General features: G+C 45.1%; 1 protein-coding gene and 1 long non-coding RNA gene across 2 annotated transcripts in view; one reads left to right on the plus strand and one right to left on the minus strand.

The window, feature by feature from the left end:
- LOC131917493 (uncharacterized) overlaps positions 1 to 16,616 on the plus strand; it is a 37,486-nt gene extending 20,870 nt beyond the window's left edge. The window contains exon 2 of the long non-coding RNA XR_009380680.1: positions 16,439 to 16,616. This is a non-coding gene — a long non-coding RNA (uncharacterized LOC131917493). The remainder of the gene's footprint in view (positions 1 to 16,438) is intronic.
- Asic2 (acid sensing ion channel subunit 2) overlaps positions 1 to 24,934 on the minus strand; it is a 1,069,830-nt gene that overhangs the window by 364,004 nt on the left and 680,892 nt on the right. The window lies entirely within an intron of this gene.

Genomic DNA, 24,934 nt, shown 5'->3' on the forward strand with positions numbered 1-24,934 from the left:
AGGTGCCGCCCGCTCTTGAGAGGCTACACTTCCAAATTATGAATGCTCTCCTGCTCCTTTAATAATTGAGTTTCCCCAGGGTCTACCAGCCCAGGAGGGAGGGGGCAGAGAACGGGAAGTGAACCAAAAGCATGGCTCATCACAAGTGTAGCCTAATGCTGTACCTGTCCTGGGACAGGTCGTTGACCTTGGGGAGAGAATGGTTCCCACAGCCCTCTCTCTGCTCAGGGTTGTGAAGAATCCTTTTCTATAAGGCTTCTCATTTCTGGTGTAAATAGAGCCAGGCTTCTGGGCATGCCCACACCAGTCCCAATCCCTAGTGTGTTGAGCCTCAGGCCCTCAGCTGGTTCTCTTGCTCCCTCTGATGACTGGATTGTAGGCATTTCAAAGAGGTTTTATATTTCCAGTCCCAGAAATGCCTTCCGCTTCTTCTATCTTTTTCATCAAGCCCTTCTTCCATAGCAGGGTGATGAGGGCTAGCAAGAGTCACAATGTCTGACAATCACAGGTTCAAACTCAAATCCCACATCTATCTTTCACTGGTGTGAACGTACATAAGTCATTAACCTCTCTGAAACTCACTTTCCTTGTCTGTAAACTCGGGGTGCTAACAGTACCTCCTTCATCACTTGTAAGGATGGAGGAGGTCCCCGCAAGGGGAGAGTTGGACAGAATGGTGACACAGGGTTACCACATCCATTAGCCACTGTTATGTGCTTCCTGGCACCTGCACCCCCTCCCTCCCCAGTCCCTGTGCTCTGTCCTCTAGGTTTATCCTAAGAGCTTTTGTTCTTTCCAGCACCCATACCTGAAGAAGGTGCTGGAAAGAACAAATCTCCATATCCACATCTCCATATCCACATCCATATCTACCATCTCCGTATCCCCATCCCATCCTGAGCCGGGGCAAACCGCTCTCTCTCTTTCCTCCCAAACCAAGTCATTCCAATCCCGACTCACTCCTTCCCTTCTTTCAGGAGGAAACTGTTCTCTCACACACTTTGCATTCTAACAGCTTCTACGGCCAGTGCTCGCTCTGATCTGTTTAATAACATATTTTGAACTAATCCCTTGTAATAAAAGGATTTCATTACTAGCAGAGACAGCTGTGTAATGCAGTGAGTTCGTTAGTTTCTCTTTGGCTGGAGTCAAAAGTTTTGCAATGCTGGAAAGTTCTGGTGAGGAAGATTGCCTGGGGAAGCTGAGAAAGGAAATTCCGCGAGGACAGATATTCAAGCTACAGAAAGAGTAGGGGCTTGTGGCTAGAGAGAGGTCCCCAGGAAGAGTGCCAAGGCTTCAAGGATGGCAAGGGCTTCTACAATGGTGAGGTGCCCAGGTTAAGAGTCTGAACTCCCCTACCCGCTCGTAGAGGCAATGCTCTATCTTGGCCAGCTGCCACGTTCCTCACACTGTGTCTTACTCTCTGATCGGCACCCTGGTGTCTTGTTTCCATGTTCTTGTATCTGGCTTGGTATAAAAGAGCGTCAGCTAAACTGAAATAAATCCACCCCCTTTCTATTTTATCTCTCTGTGTTTTCTCCTGAACACATCCTACTTCAACAACCATTTCTAAAGTGGTAATAAAAAACGTCCATTTCCACCTCTGGCTTCTAGAGACGCATGACTTCCTCACCTTCCCGCTTACCTTCTCCATGAGGCTGTTTGCCTCATATCCTTGTCTGCTGGCTTTATTTCCTTCCTACCCTGACCCTCTCATTATCATACCTTGTACTCTTCATGTATCTCGTGGCAGCAAACAGAAGTTCCATCCCACTGTGTACTCAGTTAAGAATGCAGTGGCTACCCTTCCTATCACTACTTACTGTTCCGATCTAGCCAATCACCATGTTTTGTCATTCATCTATTAAATAGTTTGACTTCATCCATTTCTCTTCACAGCCCTCGTTTATACCACAGGGCCTGGTTTCTAACTTATACCCAGCCTTCTATCACTCTCTAGCCAGCAGCAAGAGTAACTCATCTGCTTCCATCACAGCCCTAGTCTGTGCTTTTTCACCCTAAGACCAACCCCATCAACCTCCTCCATGTAGTCCGTGAGTCTCTAGCAAAGGTGAGCTCCTTCTGATCACGCTGGTATGTCTTAGCATCAGTGTGTATGCGTGTGTGTGTGTGTGTGTGTGTGTGTGTGTGTGTGTGTGTGTGTGTGTAACTCTCAGATTTTCTGTACCATCCCTTTCTTAGCTTCTCTAACACATTATGCCACTTCATCAGCGCATTGGCCCTCCACACAGTGATGGCCAATCTTCACTGTCAGGTTGGCTGGGTTGAGGAATACTTGGTAGAGCCGCCTCTGGACATGTCTCTGAGGGTGTTTCTAGAGATTTAACTGAAGAGAGACACCCCCCCCCCACTTCAATGCTGGTATTTTTAACTCATGGCTGGGGTCCTGGATTAAATATAAGAAGAAATGGAGAAAGTATGTTCCCCAGCATTTTTCTTTCTCTCCCTCCTCACTAGGAAGGTGATGTGACCAGCTTATACCCCTCACCATTGTGCCTTGCTGACACAATGGACTATGTTCTTTCTTACAAAATGAATCCTTGCTCTCTTAAGTTGCTCTGGTCAGACATTTTGTCATAGACATGAGAAAATAACCAATGCGCATGCCCAAGAAGACCTGAGAGGTTGGCATGTGAGGGATGCTAAGCCTCCTGTCACTCCTCTGTGTAATTATCACAGCAAGGCAAAGGCACAGGTGCTTTCTATCTCATCCCATTCCAAGCAGAGGCCTGGAAGACCAAGGCATCTGTCAAAGGACTCACACTCTGGCTCTGACCTTGTCTTTCCAGAGTAGAGCCAAGAACTAACAGGAGTGAGTTTCAGCTCCCTTCCAATCAGATGCCCCTGCATAGGGCCCCTCTTCTACCAGGGTCCTGATGATGAACAAGGAAGGAAGCATTTGTCTTCCTATCCTGGCAATGGGCACATGCTTTGTTTCTGGCCATGTATAGGGAGCTGAGCAATGCCCCACAAGAGAAATCAACCACTACCCATGGCATCTGCAAGTGTTGCCTCAAACTGCAAAGTCATTCCAGATGTGATTAACTGAAGGACGCTGGGATGGGATTGTCATCTTGAGATAACCCAGTGGGCCTAACGACCACAGCTGTCCCCATAAGAGGGAGGCACATACAACGATGCATCTCTACTTAATGCTTTATTGCACACTTGGAGTTTGGTGAGGGGTAGATTCTCAATGTTTTCACCTGAAGAAAGACAGGAGTCAGCAAGGTTAGATATTTAACAGAAGGGAATGGAACATGACTACTGAAGCACAGGTTGGATACATGTGATTTGTGACTCAGGCCATGGGGACAGAGTCCTCTTAGGATCTCCAGAGATGACAATGCAATTGTCTTGGACTTTGTGATGCCTGTACTTTGAGACAAGGAATATTCATTTTGTTTGTTTGTTTCTTTGTTTGTTTTAAGTATTTTTTGAGGCAGGGTCTTGTTATATAGCCCTGACTTTCCTGGAATTCAATGTGTAGATTAGGTTGGACTTGAACTTATGACAAGCCTCTTGCCTCAGCTTCTCAAGCATTAGGAACACAGTCATGAGTTACCATGCCTACCTAATAAAGAATCTATTGCTTAAAGATGCTCAGTAAGTGTGACATTGTGGCCAGGGGTGATGAGACAGGGTTTTCAACTAAGTGGAAAAGTTTCTCTTGGAGAATGGTACCCTAGCAACAAGAAGTAAAATGAGAAGATGGACACATCCCTCCTAGGGTTTGCAATGACTAGTTCCTTCCATCAGGTGACCTTCTAACTCCCTCTCTGCTTATACATATTTATGTGGTTGACTTTCCCTTTTCTTAAGGATGGAGACTCTATCAGCAGTTACTACTTAATCACCAGAGACTGCCCTGGCAACATTTCCACACATATAGCATCAAGCTTTCTCCTCTGGTGATAGACTAGCACAGCAGGTTCAGGACCCTTTTAGTCAGTATATGCTAGGCTTTGCTGTGGTAATGAATAAGCCCCCACATTTAAGGAATGTAACATGGAAAAATATTAGTTATTTCCCTGTACAAAGTCAGGCAAGGAAGGCTATCCTCTATGTGGTAGCTCAGCAGTTCAGGCTGCCTCTATGCTGAATTCATCCATCTCAATTCATGGCGTCAATGAACACCTCAGCATTAGGGAATAGAGTTCCTGAGGGATTCATCCCCACTCTTAACTGACAAGCAATGGATGCTTCTGCTTATAGCTCGTTGCAGGAACTAGCCACCTGCACCTGCAAGGCAGACCGTGGAATCTTGAGGCTCACACTGGAAGAAGAGAATACATGTGGAGTGATTTACTAATCAATTTACTAGATTTACTAGAAGGAGGTCACCAGCATTCTGAGAGTGAATTCTAGGCTCTGAGAGGAATGCCATCACATGTGAAAAATTGTGGGACAGAGTTTCTATCAATATGTCAGCAGCAGAGAAAGGCCCCATGAAGAAGCTATCATGTTAGCTCCCATGAGGGAAGCTGACTAAAGAGTTAATGATGGCTCCCTCAGGACCAAGACATCTAGCCATTCATTAAATCTATCTGCAGAAGAAAGATCTGGCGAGAGGTCTTAAAAGAACATACCACAATGCCTCCAACAAAAGAGTGGGGCATGCGTATGCTCTTTTTCTCTTTGCTTCTTCTGGTTAACCCCTTTTCTTTAGAATATGCAACTCTTTTGTTCTGTTTGTAATCTTTTATTCAGTTTGTAATCATATGTGCTGCATAACAAGTGTTCCCCAAATTCAGTGATGTAAAATGCAAGCAACTAGCAAGGGGAAAAGGATCTTTTTTGTTTGTTTTCAAGACAGGGTTTCTCTGTGTAACAGCCCTGGCTGTCCTGGAACTCACTTTGTAGACCAGGCTGGCCTCGAACTCACAGAGATCTCCCTGCCTCTGCCTCTTGAGTGCTGGGATTAAAGGTGTGCATCACCACTGCCAGGCTGGAAAAGGATCTTAATACAGTGTGGATGTGAAGGAATACACTGAAAACTGGTGCAGCATTAGCCGCAAACTAGTATACTGTGGAACTTGTCATGGTGGTTTCTCAATAAACTAAGCATGGAACTACCATATGACACAGCCCTAAAAATTCTGGACATAGACCCAAAGGAGGCAAAGGTCTGGATATAGACCTACGCCTTTTGTAGCACTATTTATAACATCTAACTTATGGAGTCACCCTTGGTATCTATCAGTGGATGAATGGATAAGGAATTTATGGTATGCCCATACAATGGAGTGTTATTCAGCCATAAAGAAGAAGAAAAGTATCATCTGTAGTAAAATGGATGGAACTGGAAAACAGGGTGTTGAGTGAAATAAACTACTCACAAGCCAAGTTGCACAGGTTTTAGGACCTTTCTAAGACTGTGAGTTTTGTTTACCCCCTGACCCTTCTTATTTTAATTTACTTCCTGGGTTTTCATGAGCCTTTCTCTCCTCTCAGAAGGGAAAGTTGAAGTCAGAGGAAATAGTTACACATCCCTCTCATATGAGGGATCTGTGGTCGTAGTGGTGGTGGTGGGGAACTGAAATGAGGAAGTCTTTTATTAGAGAAGAGAGGAACCAGACAAAGAAAGATAAAAGCATAGGAATGTGTGACTCTCATAAAAGGAAGAGGTTATTTGCAAAGTTGGGCCTAGAACTCAGGTCACCTGATTTTTCTCAAACTGATTTCAACCCTCTACTCTCTCCACCTACTTTTCATCTCCCCTCACTTGACTGTGCTGGTTAGTCCATAGAAATTATTGCCTCCAAGGTCACCTAGGAATTTCTTGGTCATATATTCAGTTCTGACTTCTGACGTTCTCAGCTCCTTTCATGCTTCACGGAGCCCCAGTCCACACCACTGCCCATGCTCTTCATCTTCTTTGGGTACTCCTCTTGATCTTTCCACACGTCTCAACACTAACCCCTCTTCCCATCCCAGCTTAATTATTACCTCTCCCCCAGACTTCTCTGACCACCCAACCCACAACTCTTCTCATCCAATGTAGAGGAAACCACTTTATTATCTGAAAGATTTGGTGTAGAATGTCTACTACTGGATAGTTGTGGGTCCTTGGCTGATACATTACATAAATTTTCATCCTCAGCTAAGTGGGAATAGGAAAACCAATAACCCAGGTTTATGAAAACAATACAATGAGATCATATATTATGATGAAGGGTTCAGTGACTGGCCTTAGTTGTGCCTGTTTATGATTCAGATGTAGCCAGACACACCAAGAGAGCCATAGATAGACTTTTTATGACACTATTCCCCAAGAGAAAGAACCCACCTATAATATGACAGTCCAGATGATCAAGCTTGCTTGAGAGAATTCCAAGGTGACAGGGAGCATGCAAATGTAGCAGACAAGGCAGTCGGGCTGTGTCCTGGCTTTGAATGCCAACTCTTCTGCTTCTTAGCTGGGTAATTGCGGCCTTCACTCTTTCTGCCTTTCTTTCCTCATTTCCAGAGTAGGGATTAAATACAGAATGGCCTATTTGATAGGGTTAATGCAGAAATAAGTGAAATACCTTTAAAGGATTTAGAACATCTCTGGCAGACTGTAAGCCTTCAATAAATGCTAATTATCCTGTTTTATGTCATTATTCACCCGCATAGTCGCAGTGGACCTGCCTTCATCTTTGGGAGAAGGGGCTGTGAGTAAAATTGGAAAGAGATATTTTACTAACCAGCTTCGGGAGAGCTTGGAGGGAACAGAGGGAAGCCTGCACCACAGCATCTGTTATAAGGGTATCACAGGGGAGAATAGAGCCATAAGAAACAGCTTGAAACTGGGTCATTCTACAAAAGGGGGTAGAAGAGCAGTTTCTAGCCATGGCTATAAACTAGAGTTGGGTAGTTTTAATGAATGCTCATGTCTGGGCCCTACCAGAACTGCTGGGTCAACCTGTGAGTATTTGAAAAAAGCCTCTCAGGTGATTTTAGTTTGCACCAAGGATTATAAAACACGAGTTGCAGTGAGATGGGAATGAAGTTGGAGTGTTGGAAGTGATGATTCTAGAGGGTGTATGTGATGTAAGAGGTATGAGAGTAGAGTGCAATTGAGGTGAGTGGATCCTGGACATGGCGCCAAGAGGGAGGCAAGTCAGGTACCTAGGGAGGCAAGATTTGTTGAGGGTGGGCACTTCCTCAAGTTTCACATCTTAAGCATCCAGTTGCCTCACTTTAGACCCAGTCTTGTCCTAGTGGTTTGGAAAAATGTGATGAGTACTTTTCTTGGGTGCTAGTATTAGTTGACCATGACCTATTTTGAATTAGACACATGAAAAGGGAAAGAGATTAAATTCCTAGTCTCATAGTGATCTTATCACCCATATAACCATTTATGCATTCATCTAACCATCCACTTATTTATAGATCATCCATCTATCCATTCATCCATCCATCCATCCATCCATCCATCCATCCATCCATCTATCCATTAGTCATTTAATTATTTTTATTCAATCAACATATATTCAGGACCTATTACATTTGGCTCTTTAAGCTCAAAATGTTTATCTGCCTCTTTGTACAGATATCAGGAGTTTTGTCAACTCATGAGGAGAAAGGCAGACCCTGTGGTCTCATTAGCTCTGGAAACAGGATGTGGGTCAGCTGGAGACTAGGCGATTTGAGGAAAGAGAAGGGACATTACTACCTGCTAGCCATGGAGACAACTGTATTGCTTATCATCTCCAAGTGCAATTTTAAAATTGATAAAATGGGAATGTCAGGTAGTGATGCTGCTTAAATATCAAGCAAGCATATAAGGCCCAAGGAGTCTTGAAAGGGTTGGGAAGAGCATTAGAATGACCTTCAAGCTGTTGATTTTAAAATATTAGTTTCTTTCCTACTTAAAGCACAGCTTTTTGTAGCCAGAGAAATGTAAAGCTCGAGTGTGGGCTGAACGCAAGTGCCATCTAATCAGATTCCTCATTATACAAACAAAGGGGCCAGAGAGAGTCAGTGCTCTGGCCAAAGCTGTGCAACAAGTCGCTGACTCATGGAGTTGGAAGAAGCTCAGGACACTTAATCCAAGTTAACGTGGAAGCATCCGGAAAGCAGATGGATTGCTAGTTTCTGTGGATAAAAAAAACACCTCATCCATTTTTTATCATGTCTGGCTATGGGGCTGGGATGGACGGCAGATGCGAGGGTCCAACTTTCCTATTTCTTGAACATCTATTAATAAAAAGCATTGGGCATATGCATGCATGCCGTCTCATTCCATCTTTACAAAAACCGGTGGCCTATGATCACTCTCTGTAGTTTACAGGTGGAAGAAACAGGCTTCCAGAGATGAAGTGACTTTCCCAGGGACTCATAGCAGGGATGTGGTAGTGCTGGGCTTGAGCCAATGTCTTCAGACTTCAAAGCTCACACTCTAGGCTTAGTTTCATTGTTTAACTTGCAAAAGCTTCTGTAAAACAATATATTGATGGATCTGTGCCTAGGACTGGCCCAGAATCACATGTCTGGGCTAAGATAAAAGATAGGTAGCATTGCTGGTCATAGGGACACAGTAGGCAACCCCTCCCCAACAGTGTCCCTCACATAGCTGAAAATATATCAGGTGTCTCAGTGGTTGAGGCAGGCCTTGAGAAATTCACTCAATTCATTTCTCTGTCTTCTTAAAAGCCTGCAATTCTGTTATTATAAGGTCAAGTCTTTGGTCAGTTTTTGCCTCCAGTGCTGAATAGTTAAGGGTAGAGATAAAGGCCCAGTGAGTCCTGTTAGCTCAGCACAAGTGACTTTGTTCTTTCCTCATCCACCTGTTGGACTGAGTCATCCTTCCAGGCCTGGCACAAATGTCATTCACAGGAACTTGCAACACCTTCTGAGTCATCACTCTGCGCTTGGGGCTAAGGATGCAGGGATTATTAAGGTAGCGTATCCTGCCAAGACCACTCACTACTGCCTGGTGAGATGCTGGTGAGAAAATATGCAGTTGCTATGTTGGGTCAAAAAGGATGAAGGTGGATGCCAACCTCAGGGTGTCCAAAGGCTCTAGCCCTGGAGACGATGACATATAGATTATCTGTTGCCAGTGTTCCCCTGGAATACAGTTTCTTTACCCCTAGTACTCACCAGGCACTTTGAAGGATACCTATCAAAACTGTTTCCTTGTCTGTCTTAGGCCTTTTTGTAGGAGTCTCTATGGCTAGCGTGGGTCCTGATGCCCAGCAAGTGCAAAGTGAAGGAAATAATGGGTGAGAACACGAGACAACTTAAGGTTATGTGTCAGAGAGGTGGGAGGATTGGGACACTGGAACAGCAGATGGGTGAAATGAGAAGCTGGTAGCAGCAGCGGGTCCTTCTAAAGCATGTCTGACTGGGGTTAGAGGACAAGGGACAGCTCCTGTGATCCTGGAAACAGGATGGAGCCTCCTCTCCACTTTTCCTTCTAACCCCAGAGCAGGTCAGTGCATCCAAGAAGCTCAGGGCACTCCCAGGTTCAGCTAGAGGATCCCTTACGTATTCTCCAGTTTCTAGCTCTACAACATTAATTCCACTCTTCATATTGACTGAGAGCCTGCCTTCATTGTGAATAATTCACTGTACCTTATTTTTTAAACCTCTATTTAATCAGATCCCTCCTCCCTTTAAACAAATAGTGACTTATATTTGCCAAATAATGACTTCTCAATGAAGAGCACCTTAAAAAGGAATCTTACAGTGGAGCAGCACTAGGAAGACTCAGGGCTTAAAAAAGGATATATGAAGTTAGGAGGGGAAAGTGGTGGAGGGGATGGAAAGAGTTGGAGGAGACAGAGCGGGGATTTGATTAAAATACATGATAGTCATGTCTGAAATTCTCAAACAATAAGACAAAATAGTTGACACTTGCTCTCTACATTTAAGTGCATTTATAACTAACAAATACAATAAACTATTACTAGCATTAGATGTGACAAAAAAGGAATCTCACAGTGGGCAGTTTTCCATGATGATAAGAACACTGCAGGAGCCAGAGAAGCCAGAGAGAGGCCTCTGTCTACTTGCTCTCCTTGGGGGTCCTGCCCTTAATCCATGTTTTGTTTGCCTTGGTTTGATCACCTTCTCATATACCATGTGACCTACTTGTGTATCAAATGCATTATTTACTGTTTGTCACTCCCTCCCACACTACAGTGTGAGCTCCATGAGGTCTGGCTATCTCTAGCATCTAGAATGGGAGTCAGAATACAGTAGATGCTCAACGAATGCTAGTTGGATATGAATGGTTTACTGCATCCAAGCTCTGAAAGCCTCCCTGAGTAAAAGTGAGGAGGGACCTTACAAAGTTCACAGCTTGTGCCTTCCAGAAACCTATTGGAACTAAGCTGGCATGCTTTTTGTGGTGCATCTTTGGTGATTGCAATCACAATGACAATTATGGTAGTGATAATGATGGTGATTGTGGTGGGATGATAGAGTGATGGGAATCATGGTGGTAGTGATGGTCATGGAAGTCACAATTAAGCCATAAGGAATACCTGCATCTACTGGATATCAGAGTTTTCAGAGAATTTTCAGACCCTTCTGTCTTTCTTCTTCACAGTGTCCTTAGGAGTAGGTGGCAGGGACCAAGAGTACTTCTACCTTTTTTAGAGATCAGCCTAGTTGAGAGTAATGAAGTATGTTCAAGACTACACAGCCATCAAAACCAGAACCAAAATGGCAACTCAAGCCATGTTCCTTATTGTCTCTCTTTCCTCTATATTTCACAGTAAGTATTCTCTTCCCATCAGTGTCATTTCCAATGGCATAGAAAGTCCTGCCCAGGAGTGAGCTCCCCACACTGTGTGTGTGTGTGTGTGTGTGTGTGTGTGTGTGTGTGTGTGTGAATGGATGATGGTACTGGGGCTATATCTAATGATAATATGGGTTCAACGTGGTCGGTGTTACATCCCACCCAGCCCTTATAATCTCATCTCTTTAGGGAACAGAAAAGTGGGCTTTTTGCTGAAACCTGGGACTCAACTTCATCACTTAACCAAGAAATTTGTCTTAGAAGGGAACAAACGAATCAGATCAAAGTGACTACAGAGACCTTGTCTGCACAGGTGACAGCTAGAGACTACTCTGAGCTATATAGTTATTAATCTTTCTCTTGCCCATTGGAGTTGGTTTGAGTTGAGACGGTGGTTTATTTTCCTGGTCAATTCATCTCTCCTTTCCTCTTTGACTGTACAGTCACCTTGACAGTAGGTTTCTGAGGTGGGCTATAGAGAAGCCATCTGAGGGATTGGAGCTAGCAGGTGGCTGGGGGTCTGTGGGTGCTGGCTGGCATGTTCTTTGCTCTAGTTATGGGGTCTTGTCAAAGGTCTTGTTTTTAGGAAGTAGTCGTGCCCAGGTGGTTCACCAGAGGCTAATGTTTAAAGCATGTGGACACTATTTAGAATAGTCTTCCTGACTGGAGAAGATCAAGAAAGGTCACGAGTACTTAGAGGGCAGAAGGAGGAATTGCTTCGTGTAGCTGGTGAGTGCTAGTGACCTGGCAGCTTTCCAGGCATCCTAAAATACAACTCAGAAGGGGAGATTGGTGAACCACAAGTCTCTTTCTTGGTAGAAACTGAAACATTTATTCTTTTCTTTTTTTTTTGTCCTGCCCCCCCCCCCCCCCCGAAGCATTTATTCTGAGAGCTGGGGAGGTCCTAGCACTTCCCTAGGACTATGAAATCACAACTTAATAGTTTTGAGAAGTCAATATGGTATACAGTATTTACATCACTCCCCCTCCATCTCCACTCTCTAACTCCTCCTCTATCGTCCTCCCACTCCTTCTCAAATCCGTGGCTTTCTTTTTAAAAAATATATTTAATTATTATATATGTGTGAGCATATAAATGCAGCCTACTGAATCCATTTAGTGTCGCTTATATATAAATGTTTTTAGGGCTGACCACTTGTTATTAGATAACCCACCAGGGGGGTTCATCCCTGGGAAAGACTGATTCTTCCTCTCTCAGTAGTCATTAGTTACTTGTAGCTTTTCATCTAGGGGTGGGACCTCATGGGATTTTCCCAGTCTGTTTTGACATGTCAACTGGTGTTGTCATTGTTTAGGTCTTCTCTAGGCAGCCATGTTGTTAAGAGTTCATGGCTACAGCTTCTCAGTAATATATAGAAGGCACAGTCTCACAGCAGATGTCCTTTTCCTCTGGCTCTGACAGTCTTTCTCTCCCCTTCCCCACCATGTCCCCTGAGCCTTAGTTGTATGGGTTATATTTATCATTTGGGACTGGGTACCCCGTTGTCAGTTGTTTCCTGTATATTGACCTGTTATGGATTTCTGTAATGGTCTCTGCTGCAAAGAGAAGCTTCTTTGATGATGACTGACAGCTACACCACAGACTGGACCTGGGCACAGGATGAGTGACTGGGACAAGGCCTAGAGGTTGGATGTAGTGCTGATTGGCTAGGGTTAGGTGTGGTGATATTTTATTTGTGCTGAAATGTGGTGATATTTTATTTGTGCTCTAATAAATAAAGCTTGCCTGGATATCAGAGGGAAAAGTCAGCCATTATTAGTAAACAAAAGTCATGCAATGTTAGCATATGCCTTTAATCCTATCACTTGGGAGGCAGGGATCTGTCTGGATCTATGTGAGTTCAAGGTCACACTGGGATCAGAGCCAGGCGTGGTGGCACACACTTTAAATTCCAATACTGGTTAACTATGGAGGTCTGGAGGTCTGGACAGAAAGACAGACAAGAAGTGACAGAGCTGGGCAGGAAGAGGAAGTGATGTAGCTGGACAGAGAGAGCAAATCAGATGACAGAACAGCAAGGCATATAGGTGTGGGTAGACAGGAAGTATCTTGCTTTTGGAAGCTGTTGAGTTGGTGAGGTGAGGCAGCATGTGGCTCTTCCTATTCCTCTGATCTTTCTCAGGTTTTCACCCCTATATCTAGCTCCATGTTTTCTATTAATAAGACCGTTTAGAAATAAGTCTACAGTTAGGTGAGCTCAAAATCAAGACTTTAAAAAGGAAGCTATCTCCATTTCTGTTCCATAGGCCTGTTATATGTATACCTCTCTCTCTCTCTGAAGGTACAGTCAGTGCTTACCTCCTGTCTCTCTTTACTCTTAACTATTTCAGATTCTTGCCTGCATCTTTCCAGCCTCTTTTTCTTATATGCAAGTGTCTCTGTTTTTAATACACCTGTATCAGCTGTAATCGACAATGGGTGAATGCTGCAGCAAATGCTCTCCAAATCACAGTGGTTTAAAACAGGTCACGGTTATTTCTTACTGATGTTGTATTCATCTAAAGCAGTTGGGGTGAAGGTTCTAATCATCCTAATCTCTTAGGGATACAAGATGACGGGGTTATGCCCTGAGTGTAGGGGCATCTGCTTATAACCTCAGCTCTGAGAAGGCAAAGAAGGATAGATCTCTGGTGCTCATTGGATAGCCAGCTTCGCCTACTTGTCAAGTTCCAGGCCAGTTGAGAGTCCATGTCTCAAAGGAGGTGGACGATGGTATAGTTGGTATAGTTGCCATCATCATCTGTGGTGGTTTAAATGAGAATGTTCCCCCATAGGCTCATATTGAATAATTGGTCCCCAGTTGTTGGAACTGCTTAGGAAGGATTAGGAGGCGTGGCCTTGTTGGGGGGGAGGTATTACAGGGGTGAGCTTTGAGGCCTCAAAAGCCTCCCACCATTCACAGTGTGCCTCTCTGTCTCCTGCATGTGGATTAAAATGTGAGCCCTTAGCTGTTTCTCCCACCATACATTTGCTCCACCATCAAGGGCTCTAATCCTTTAAAACTGTAAGCCTAGTTAAATTCTTTCTTTTATAAATTCCCTGCTTTGTCACAGCAATAGAACAGTAACTAAGACACCTCTCAAAACATAAAGAGGAGAAAGAAAGGGGAGTCATGTGACTGCTTCTGAAGCGCTCTCTGTCATCCATGAAAAGAGAGCTCATAGCCCCGCCTCACTGGATGTGATTGAAGAAGGATTGAAATTAGAAAACTGGTAACTGTTACCAATATAATCTGTTATGTACAACACCCTCCATTCCTTTCTCCCTTCCTCTGCCTCTGTATCCAAATTCCATTCCTCACCCCATTTGCACATTATTCTGTTTCCTTTTTGCCTTTGCCTCCATAGTTTTCTCCCTACTCCCACACCCCACCATCTACTGCCCCCCAATCCCTCTATTCCCCACCCAGGCCCCGAAGGCCACATCTTTTGCCATGCTGGATGGATAGGATTCAACCTCCAGCTTTCGATCCACAAGTTTCACTTGCTCCTAATTGAGCTTAATGATTTATGTCTTGTAATGGACACAAATGGGCAGGAATTCCAGGATCTCATTAATAATTTTAAACATGCCAGAAGTAGGATTTTTAAATCTTAAGCAAAAAATTAAATGACCATAAAATCTTTGTTCGCTTCCCGGGAGACAATCCCGTTTCAACTTGACAGCTTAATTAAAAGCTGGGCAAATTGGACACAACACTTTTAATAAACAGGACTTGGCAGGCCAGGGAAAGAGATGAAAGGGAGGTGAGAACGGAGAAAATGAAGTTCACAATGTAACAAGAGGAAATGAAGTGGGAGGTCCCTTCCTAGGGAATGACCTTTCTGGGCGCTGCGGATATCTTCGAGCGACAGGGATGCCACAGAAGATTCTCAGAGACTAGGTTCTTTATTTCTTCTAAGATCATATTATTTCATACGAGGAGAAAGCTGTTGCCCATGGATGTTATGAGGGATGTCTGGGTCCATGTTTGACTCCTTCTGGACCAAGTTCCTTCCAAATCTGTTTGGGGGATGGTCTGGGGGCCCAGCTCTGAGGAGTTGCTACATGTAAAAAGCTTTATGAGGAGACTTCAGACTTTTCTTCCATTTTACAGTCTTGCCTTACCTCTGGTGGGTGTGCATGCGCGCGCGCGTGTGCGTGTGTGTGTGTGTGTGTGTGTGTGTGTGTGTGTGTGTGTATGTTTATGTGCATGTGCATATAGGGGTCGATACATGTAGAGTCCAGAGGACTCGGTTGTTCTGTTGCTCTTCAGGCATCGTCCACCTCCTTTGAGACATGGACCGTAGCTAGAGTTTTCCTGCCTGGCCCACAGTCAGGACAAATCTCTATCACCTGCCAGTCCCACAGCCCCTCAGACCCAACCAAGTAAACATAGAGACTTATATTGCTTGCAAACTGTATGGCCGTGGCAGGCTTCTTGCTAACTGTTCTTGTATCTTAAATTAATCCATTTCTATAAATCTATACCTTGCCACATGGCTCGTGGCTTACCAGCATCTTCACACGCTGCTTGTCATGGCAGTGGCTGGCAGTGTCTCCCCCCTCCTTCCTGTTCTCTCAATTCTCCTCTCTGTTAGTCCCGCCTATACTTCCTGCCTGGCCACTGGCCAATCAGTGTTTTACTTATTGACCAATCAGAGCACATACAGACCATCCCACAGCACATGGACTTTCAACTGGCCTGGAACTTGACAAGCAGGCAAAGCTGGCTATCCAATGAGCACCAGAGATCTATCCTTCTTTGCCTTCTCAGAGCTGAGGTTATAAGCAGATGCCTCTACACTCAGGGCTTTGGTTGTTGTTGCTGGGTTTGAACATGGGTACTGAGGATTGAACTCAGGTTGTCACGGGTGGGAGGCAAGCACTTTACCGGCTAAGCTATCTCCCTAGCCTTGGGTCTGCTCTTTGATTATCACATTTGTGCTCAGATATGCCCATCTCCACTAAGGTTTAGTTTTCTTCTGGATCTGCTGCCCCTACTTGTCATAGGTAAGGAATGGTCCAGCGTGAGGCCTGGCTGCAGACTCCATTGCCAGAAACCACACAGGAATCATCCAAAGTTCATGCATGGGCTAGGGTAGAGTCTGTAAAAAGTCCTTTCGTTACCATCCTCCTCGGTGGATACAGGATTCCGCTTACAATGAGCTCACTTCATAGAACTTAAAGATTTAGAAGAGGCAGGAAGCAGGAACCCAGACTCCTACCTCCACTCTGCCTGACTTGTCCCGTCAGCTGGAGGGGGTAGATTTCCATTCTCATTTAGGACTGGCCTATCCTCGCCCTCATCAGTTGTCTAGTTGGCTTGAGCTTATTTTGAATTCCAAGTAATTTACTTATGTATAACTGCCACATGCTGCTTTAGTTAAAGTGAAGACTGCCTATCTTCCTGGCATAAAAAGAATTAAACGAGGAAAGAAAGAAATTAAAATGTGTTTGAAAGTATTCTGATCCTCACTGCAAAGTCTCATGAGGAGGAATTGGCTATAAGCTTCCGGATAAGTAAAAAACGATCTCTTGGGCTGGTGTGGGATTTGCTGACCCTTGAACAATAACACATTCATGTGTGTGTGTCGGGGGTGGGGGTGGGGTGGGGGGTGGAATTGCTGCCCACTCTCCTTCACCAGCCCCACCCTCACACACCCCTGCTTTCACTACAGAATCCCAGAAGTCTGAGGCAAGTGAAGTCTTTGGCACTGATCTGGGTTGTCTGTGTACAACTGAAGATGCCACACCTCAGAGAGAGGAAGCCACTTGTCCAAGCCACGCAGAAGGATTGCTGCTGGGCCTCGAGGGAGGTGACTTCCCTCGTCATCAAATAAACATGACTTTCAGAGACATGTGGACTTATTATTGGCTACGGGTATTTCTAGCTCAGTGCGAAGCTCATTTTTTCAAGTCGCCTGCTAAGTGAAAACAAATTCTATCCTTTTCACTGACTTCCGTAAAAATAGAGATGTTCTTGCTTAAAAGACCCCAACAGCCTGGCCTGCCAAGCTTGTGGATAGAAAGGTTTAAACGATAGTGTAAATGCCAAAGTGTGTTTTTGTGTGCTGGCATGTCAGGTGGAGACTACCAGACTGCAAATACACAGGGGTGAGGCTTCTTTGGGGACGTGATGTGAAAGATCTAAGTTTAGATTGTGGTGATGGTTGCACAATTCTATGTGCTTACTAAAATGGTTCGAGTGAACGCTTGAATGAATTCTTGGGTACATAAATTATGTCTCAATAAAGCGTATTCCCTTTAGAAAGCAGAAAGAAAGATGAAACTAAGAATGAAGGCGGAGACAACGTTCTCAAGACAAGAGCAGAGGTAGATGGTAACTCCCGGCTTCCATGATAGGTTAGGCTTAGGCTCTTGAAGGCCCCCTCCTCCAGCCACAGCAGCAGAAGTGGGAGCAGATGGCACCCTTCCAATCAGCCCCACTCCAGACCTTCATCTCAGAACTGCATTCCAACCTGACAGCTCATTAGCTTCTGTCAAATGCATGTTGGATGGAGTGACATTTAGAGGGACAACATATGTGGCATGTTAGCATATGCCCCTCGGGGCCACAGAAATCCCATTAGATCCTCAGAAAGTTGGATATTGGCACTTCATTAGCTTAGGCACCCATAGAATGTGTCTACAGCCATTATAGCCACGTTCTTTTAGCTCCACCAAAGCTAAGGAGTGACTTGGTCACATGAACTGTGTAGGTATTTCTGGTCAGATGTTGCCCTTTATATTCCCAGTGTCCTTCCCATGAGACCCAATATGGTAAGCACCCTACAGAATTAGCACCAAGATAAAATTTCTTTAAAACTTTTTCTTTTATATTTAGTGTGTGTGTTTGTGTGTGTGTGTGGGGGGCACCTTTATACCACAGCACACCTATGGAGATCAGAAAACAACTTGTGGAAGTCAGGTTTTTCCTCCTACAGTTTGGGTCCTGAGGATTGAACTCAGGACTTCAGGCTTGACCATGAACCCCTTTACCCACTGATCCATCACAGAAGCCCAAGGAAAAGTTTATATCCTAAAATTTTAAAATGACTTATTTGCAAAGCAGTGGGAGCTACTGAACCCATCGCGGGTAGGAATGATGTCTCCCCCACCGCCCCTCCACATCCTCTACTTCTTCCTCCTCCGACTCCACTCTTCCTGGCTTTCCCCTTTCTTTCCTCCTGTTCTTCCTCCTCTCCTAATTCTCCTCCTCTTCTTTCCTTTGTCTTTGTCTGTATTGCCAGAACAAATTGAAGAGTAGTGGTCTGGGGAGACAGCTCAGATGCCTTTCAAATAGAAGGACTTGAGTTCAATACCCAGAACCCATGTTTTTTAAAGAGCAGGCATGGTGGTACATGCTTGTAATCCCAGCAGAGGGAAGGCTGAGACAGGTAGATTCATAGGGTTTCTGATCAGCTAGCTTCAAATAAGTGGTGCATGATGCCTAAGACTAAGACGAAGACTGTCCTCTGGCCTAAACACACACACACACACACACACACACACACACACACACACACACACACTCACACACACACTCACACTCATGTGAATGCTCACCTGTTCCATATTCCCCCACACAGATGAACACATACACAAACACATAAAAATAAAATGAATAAAGTTAGGCAACAGCTCCCAGGGACGAACGTCTCTGGTGCAATCATTTCCCAGCTTTTTGGTAATTTCATCTCCCTCATATTCATCCAAGCACCCAAAACAGTGCCACGGAGGTTAAAACAATGGATGAGACATGGTGTTTACCCTCACGGAGGCAGACATAAGAATAAGTACAGACACAGTTCCATGGCAGAGGCCTTTTCCAGAGACTGTCCTTTTCCAGGTCTAGGTGAAGGAGGAGACAACGGGAACAGGAAATGGTGAACCAATATCCAGGCGAGTACAGTAGTGAGATTCCCCACCCTATTTTCTGTGCCCATGTTTTTGTTACCTTGTGGACTGGGAAGAGACTGGCCTTCCTAGGACTAAGCCAATCTTTAGAGAGTTCATAAAAAAAAGCCATTCTTGGGAGGACATACAAAAATGATTCACCCCAGAGCCCACACATCCTAATCTAGTGTTCAGACTTCAGGATGCAGACCGTTCTACAGTTCAGAACCCACATGGCTGACGGGATCACAAACCACTTGACCCTCCTTGCCTGGCCTTTCCTATGGAGAACAATAGAGAATAAAGATCCCTTTCCATGTTTTCACTCAGCTTTGTATGCCCCCTGGGGCATCCTCATGTGGCTCTGCGTGGCAAGGCCCTCCATCAAGGAAACCGTGAATCTTCCATCAATGATGTTGGGCTTCATGTCACGAGTCAGTCACCTCCACAAATTATAAACCAGGAGAATAATTGATTCGGGTATGGAAAGATGGAAGGGTAGTCAGGAATTTTCCAGGTGAGAGAACACTCCATACACAGGCCTGGCTTGGGCTCTGCTCTGTAGACTGGAAATGGGAATGTTAGGCTGCTGCGTCTCATGCGTACTTTCAGCTTTTTAAAGGCAATCTGTGGACATTCCATTTGCAGTGCGCATTTGCATAAATTATAAGTAATGGTGTCTAGGCCAAGACTTAATCTGTACCAGACTGAAGGTTTACCAAGGTCCTGACTGCTTTTCTGTTATTCTGTCAAACACATAACAGGGAGCCAAGCTTGCTTCCTGGAGCTCTTGTTTACAGGCTCTCACACTCCTAGGACACCAGGTTTTTCCTCTGTAAGATAGGAATGATGCCAGCAGTCTCTCAGGGTGTTGCTGTGAGAACTGAACAGGCAGATGTTTAAAAGCACCGATTAACAGTGGCCAGTGCATTTGATGAGGTTGCTGTGATCACCTGCTAAGCTATTCTGTGACTCTTGCAGAATCTATAAAGATGTAGAAACTGTGTCCTGACACCTAAGGGTGACTGGTGTAATGAGAGCTAGAGAATTTGGGAGGATCAAAAGGCTGACTACTTATACACTGCATTTGACGATGAACATGATAATAATGGATGGATGTTTTGGCCTTTCTGCACTGTCAAAATGAAAGATCAGAGAGAGAGAGAGAGAGAGAGAGAGAGAGAGAGAGAGAGAGAGAGAGAGAAAACAAACCGCTGAGCCATGAGCCTGGAAGACCTGGGAGTTGGGCCCATACCATGCTGGCTCCCGCTCTGCCATTTCTGAGCCATAGAAACCAGTTAATTTTACCCAGTCTTAGTTTTCTTACTTGTATAATATGGTGAGTAACACCCACATCAGCAGGTGGATCCAGACAGATAAAAATCGCACAAGCTGACCTTTAGTAGTCAACAGCTGCGTGCTGAGGAGCGATGAAGAGTTCCACGAGGAAACCGGCTTAGAGAAAAGACAGTGACTCAGTGCCCAAGGTCACTCAGTAATAAGTGTTGGGGCTAAGATTTGAACTCGGGCATTTGGATTCCAAGGCTGTTCTAATAACTGTTATTTTACACGAAAGCTCTCAGGGCTATGCTAGAGTCAGCAGGCACTCACATAATGACAACTGTTATTAACTGTGTAAAATCTTTGATCCACTTGGCTAATGGTCCTCGATCATTTAAGACTCCATTCAAGTGTGATACTTTCCTCCCATCCCCCGAACCAGTCTGCTGATATTCCCATGATGCATCGCTCTGGGCAGACAGAGACCTAATTCTCTATGAATCCTAATCTTCTGCTTTATATTGTCCTCAAGTGATGGGGAAAAAATAAAAAGGCCTACCAGATTCCAGGCACATTAATCAAATGTTAATCCAATAAAGTTAGTAATGAAACAGCCCAGCTTGAGAAACAATTTGAACTATAGGCCTTTACAGATGGGGAAAATTAGATCGAATAAATGATTTCCTCTAAGAGGATTTAATGCAAAAATGTCAAGACCTATAAGCCAAGCAAGTGTTAGGAGTCCTGGGAGCTGAAGTGACGTGAAGGCGACTTAAAGCATACGGTCTGGGACAGCTTAGGTGTTAGCACAGGCCAGGCCAGGACATAGAGAATGCTGGCTGGCTACTCAGCCCAGGAGAAGGTCCCTAGTGGCATCTGAATGTCCACATGATGAGGCAGGCCAGTTCCAGGTCCTTCGTGTTCATGTGGGGAAGGCCAGTTGGAGCCTCTCAGATCTCAGCAGCTCAAGACGGTGACTTTCTCTCCCCTTATACTTTCAATGACATGTGTACCCAGCAACCTTTGGGACTGGATTCTCCTGAGTTTCCTTTCTTGTTCAGATCCTGGGTGGCGTTTAATATGCAGGAGGCACAGGTTGAACCTATGCTCATAAATCAGCTTGACTGAATTATGTTTGAGAGAGGGGGGGAAGATAGTTTAATTCAACATCTAATCTTTGTTCCCTTTGTGATGTTTCTCTCCTGTTCCGGCTGATTTTCATAGTCTGACAAATGTCATGGTCATATGACACAGTAGGAGAGTTCCGGGTACAGGTAGACTGGCCCCATCTTACATGCTGGACTGTGGCCTTGGATGATGGGTGGTGGTGAAAGGAGAATACTTCAGTATAGTGTACCAAGAGGTTCATAATACCCTGCCATGGCCCTGGAACTGTGGGGTAGCCATCTTCAAAACATGGGGTAAATATGAACTTACAGAGTTAAGGAATTTGTAATATGATGTAGAGTAAGAAACTCTTCCCTTGATCTTTTTCCTGTTGCTGTAACATAATCCTCGAGACTGGATAATTTTTCAAGCAAAGAGACTTATTTTGATGCATGCTTTCTGTGGCTGGAAAGTCCAAGAGCACAGTGTCTACGCGGGCCTCAGGCTGCTTCAGCTCCTGGTGGAGAAGCAGAAGGGCAAGTGGATAGATGCAGAAGAGACAATAAGGTAGGGAGCTGGCAGCTTGGCTTCAGAGCATCTCGCTGTCATAGCAGCTAATCTAATTCAGTGAGAGCCTGAACTCACTCCCAGGAGGCATTCACCCATTCATGAGGCTCCCCCTACATGACTAAACACCTCCCATCAGCCCCCACCCCACAACACTGCTGTTTGGAGGAAGCAATTCAACATGAATTTTGGAAAAACTACAGCTGTTCAGTTTTGGAAAAATAACTTCATGCGTATGAGATGTTTGATGGCATACAATCTTCCTCCTCTCTCTTCCCTTTTTCCACCACAGTAACAATAGCTTTGCCTTCCAGGTCTTGGGTGAAATCACTGATCAGCAAACAAGCAGGCTGGGGAAGGTTCCATAACCACAAAATGCCTACTGAATCTTGACTGTAGAGAAGTGAAGGAAACTTCCCCAACGTCCCCAGTGGGGAGGGGTGGACTAGCCTCAGAGCCTCCCAAAAACCAAACCTCAGGAACAGCCTCCAAATTAAAAGAAAAAAAAAGGTACGTATTACTTGTATTTAACTCTGGTCCACCTGGGTAAGTTTAGAAACAGAAAATACCGAGACCGCCTTAATCTTCAGCTCAATATATTCCACTCTGAGTCAAGAGGCAGCGGGGTGGGGAAGTCTGGAATAGCTTTGTAAAGCATTTTTCTGACAGTCAGGTTTGAGAACTAATGTTTTGAGGAACAAGCTTATCTGGGACTCAGGATCCCTGGGTAAGCCTTCCTTCCTCCATCCACACCTCCAGTCACCAAAGGCCCCCCAGAATGTCCCCATCAGACTGGGCTATGGTCTCAGGTCTTGTCCTTTCTCATCCCCATTCTCTTCCTCCCTTTTGCCAGTCTAGATACTCTGAATCATTAAGGTCTACCCTTAGTCACTTGCTGGATGTCCTTCCCTTAATCCACATCTGTACTACTGACCAGGTAAAGGTGGGTGGCAGAGCATCTCTCCCTTTGCAGGTCTTCTTGAACTAAGGGTGGTTTTATAAACCCAGCTGTAGCCAGCCTGGAATGCTGAGGATTAAAGAGGATGCCAGGAGGTACTTACGGGAGCCATATCTGGCACACAAAAGGCATTCATAACAGATTGTTGGAAGAATGAGTATGTGTGTATGAGTGAATAAATGAAAAAAAAATAAGAGTGAATGAATGAAAAATCCCTAAGTAACAAAAAAAAATAGGAGCATGATTAGCAGTTAGAATAGGTTGGAAAATGAGCTAATGAATGAATGAATGGATGGACGGATGATGTATGAGTGGGCACAGTCAGGTCGACACGCTAAACTGCAAACGCACACAGGCTGCTGCTCCTCCAGGGCTGCCAACCTGGCGTGTGTGGTCTCTCTTGGCAGCCTCCCTCAGAATGTTTGTTAGAGTGGCAATTTTCTCCCCTATTGTTTCAAATTCGGATTATATGATTGCTGCCATTTGTCCTCAAACGATTAGAAAAACTTTGAGGTGGTAAAAGAAAAAGAGCTTTTCCCATGGAGAGACCCCCCAACCCTCCAGGATCAGCACAACTCAGGCCAGATTTCCAGAGCCGGCCTGTCATGATGCAATCTGACTGTTAATTAAAATGGTAATTGGAAGAGGGTTTTCAAACAACCTCCCTCACTCTGCAAGTGAGGCTCCCTGCTGGGCTGATTTTGGAGGGAGAAAAGCTGATTCGGGGGAAGGGGCTCAAGGTTCTGAGTTCTTGCAGACCTGGAACTAACCCAGGTACCTATCTGCAAAGGTGGGGCTGGATGGCAGGTTACTGTTCTGGCTTCGTTTGGATTCAGTGCTTTAAGACCTGGCTAGGGTCGGGGGAGGGTGGGGAGAGTGGGGATAGTGGGAAGGAAAAGGAGGGAGGAGGGAGCAAAGTCATGGCATTTACAGACACGGATTGGGGAAGGGCCAGCTTCACCTAAGACCCACGGTGTGATTTAAGTGGTTTTTAATCTAGACCTGTGAGTCCCTGGCTTTCTCATTGGTGGAGTGGGATAATGCTATCCAGCTTATAAGGAAGCATCAACCAGGGTGAAAGAATATGAGAGTGAGAAGATGCCACCAGTTTTGATGTGTGCTACCCACCAGGGAACCCGATCCTCTCCGTGTGTCTCTCCAGAGAGGCTTGCTTAGCATGCTGGTTACTTTCTTGAGAGAGAGAAAGAGAGAGAGAGAGAGAGAGAGAGAGAGAGAGAGAGAGAGAGAGAGAGAGAGAGAGATTTGTTCCCTAGGTGATCCTGGATCCTGTCAAATTGATGATCTATGTTAGCCATCACAGGTTTGGAACAAACTATGGCTCCCATGGAGTCATTTGAGTTCAATCAAAAGATAAACTAATCTAGAAGCGGTCTTTGGGTGATTCAGTCTCTTGTTTGCTGTTGATTCATTCTGCCCAAGACTTGAGGGGCCATTTTCCAGCCCTCCTGGGTCCCATTGTTTTCTTCCAGATTGGGAGGGACAGGGTGGAAGTTCATTCACTGACTGCAGTGTGGCTGTGTGGCAGCTCCAGCCCTGTGACATCTGGGGAACCCATGTGGTTCTTGGGATGCTGATGCTAACTAGGATGCCTCGGACTGTGATTCTGACCTGTCTTCCCATGGCTCATGGTAACTGCAGTGAGGAATCAAGAAGGGGCCATCAACTTCCTGCAGCCCTTCTATGCGTGAGGCAGTGTGAGGGGTCTTCTTCCACACCTGTAGCCCCCTGCTTTCATTGCCACAGTCCTTGAAGACCACATGAATCTTCCTTTGAAGTATCACAGGCCTAGAGATGTGAATCAATCACTTGCCCAAGACCATATGGAGGAAGAGACAAAGTCAGAATTAAAACCTAAGAATGGGTGAGGATGTTGCATTGTAATTCCCATAAGATAGAGCCATTTTGCCTGGAGGCTCTTGGCTGAATGTGAGCTACATCTCTAGAGATGGCTGGGTAAGCAGAGACCAGGAGGAGGAGGAGGAGGAGGAGGAGGAGGAGGAGGAGGACTACTTTGTCTATTTGGCCTCTGTGAGTGTGAGCCATGTGAAGAGGGAGAAAGGTTGGGGGCCCTAAGATTGGCCCAAGGCCCGAAGAGGAAAAAGGAATAGTGAATTTGCATCTTGAGGAAGGGATTGTCTATGGTTAGAGGGAACCAAGAACTGAAGTTATGAGGGGAGTGATGGTGTGGGGTATTTTGATCACACTCTGACACTCCAGAGACAGCCCCATAAAGTCATACCTTGAATCAGGGGTCGGAGCCAGTAACTAGCTGACCGGAATTGGCCATAGTGAAGCCAGCAATTTGGCTAGAGAAGATGCACAGGAAGGAAAGGGTGAGGGCTAG

This window comes from Peromyscus eremicus, chromosome 8a (assembly GCF_949786415.1).
Source record: "Peromyscus eremicus chromosome 8a, PerEre_H2_v1, whole genome shotgun sequence".
Taxonomy (NCBI): domain Eukaryota; kingdom Metazoa; phylum Chordata; class Mammalia; order Rodentia; family Cricetidae; genus Peromyscus; species Peromyscus eremicus.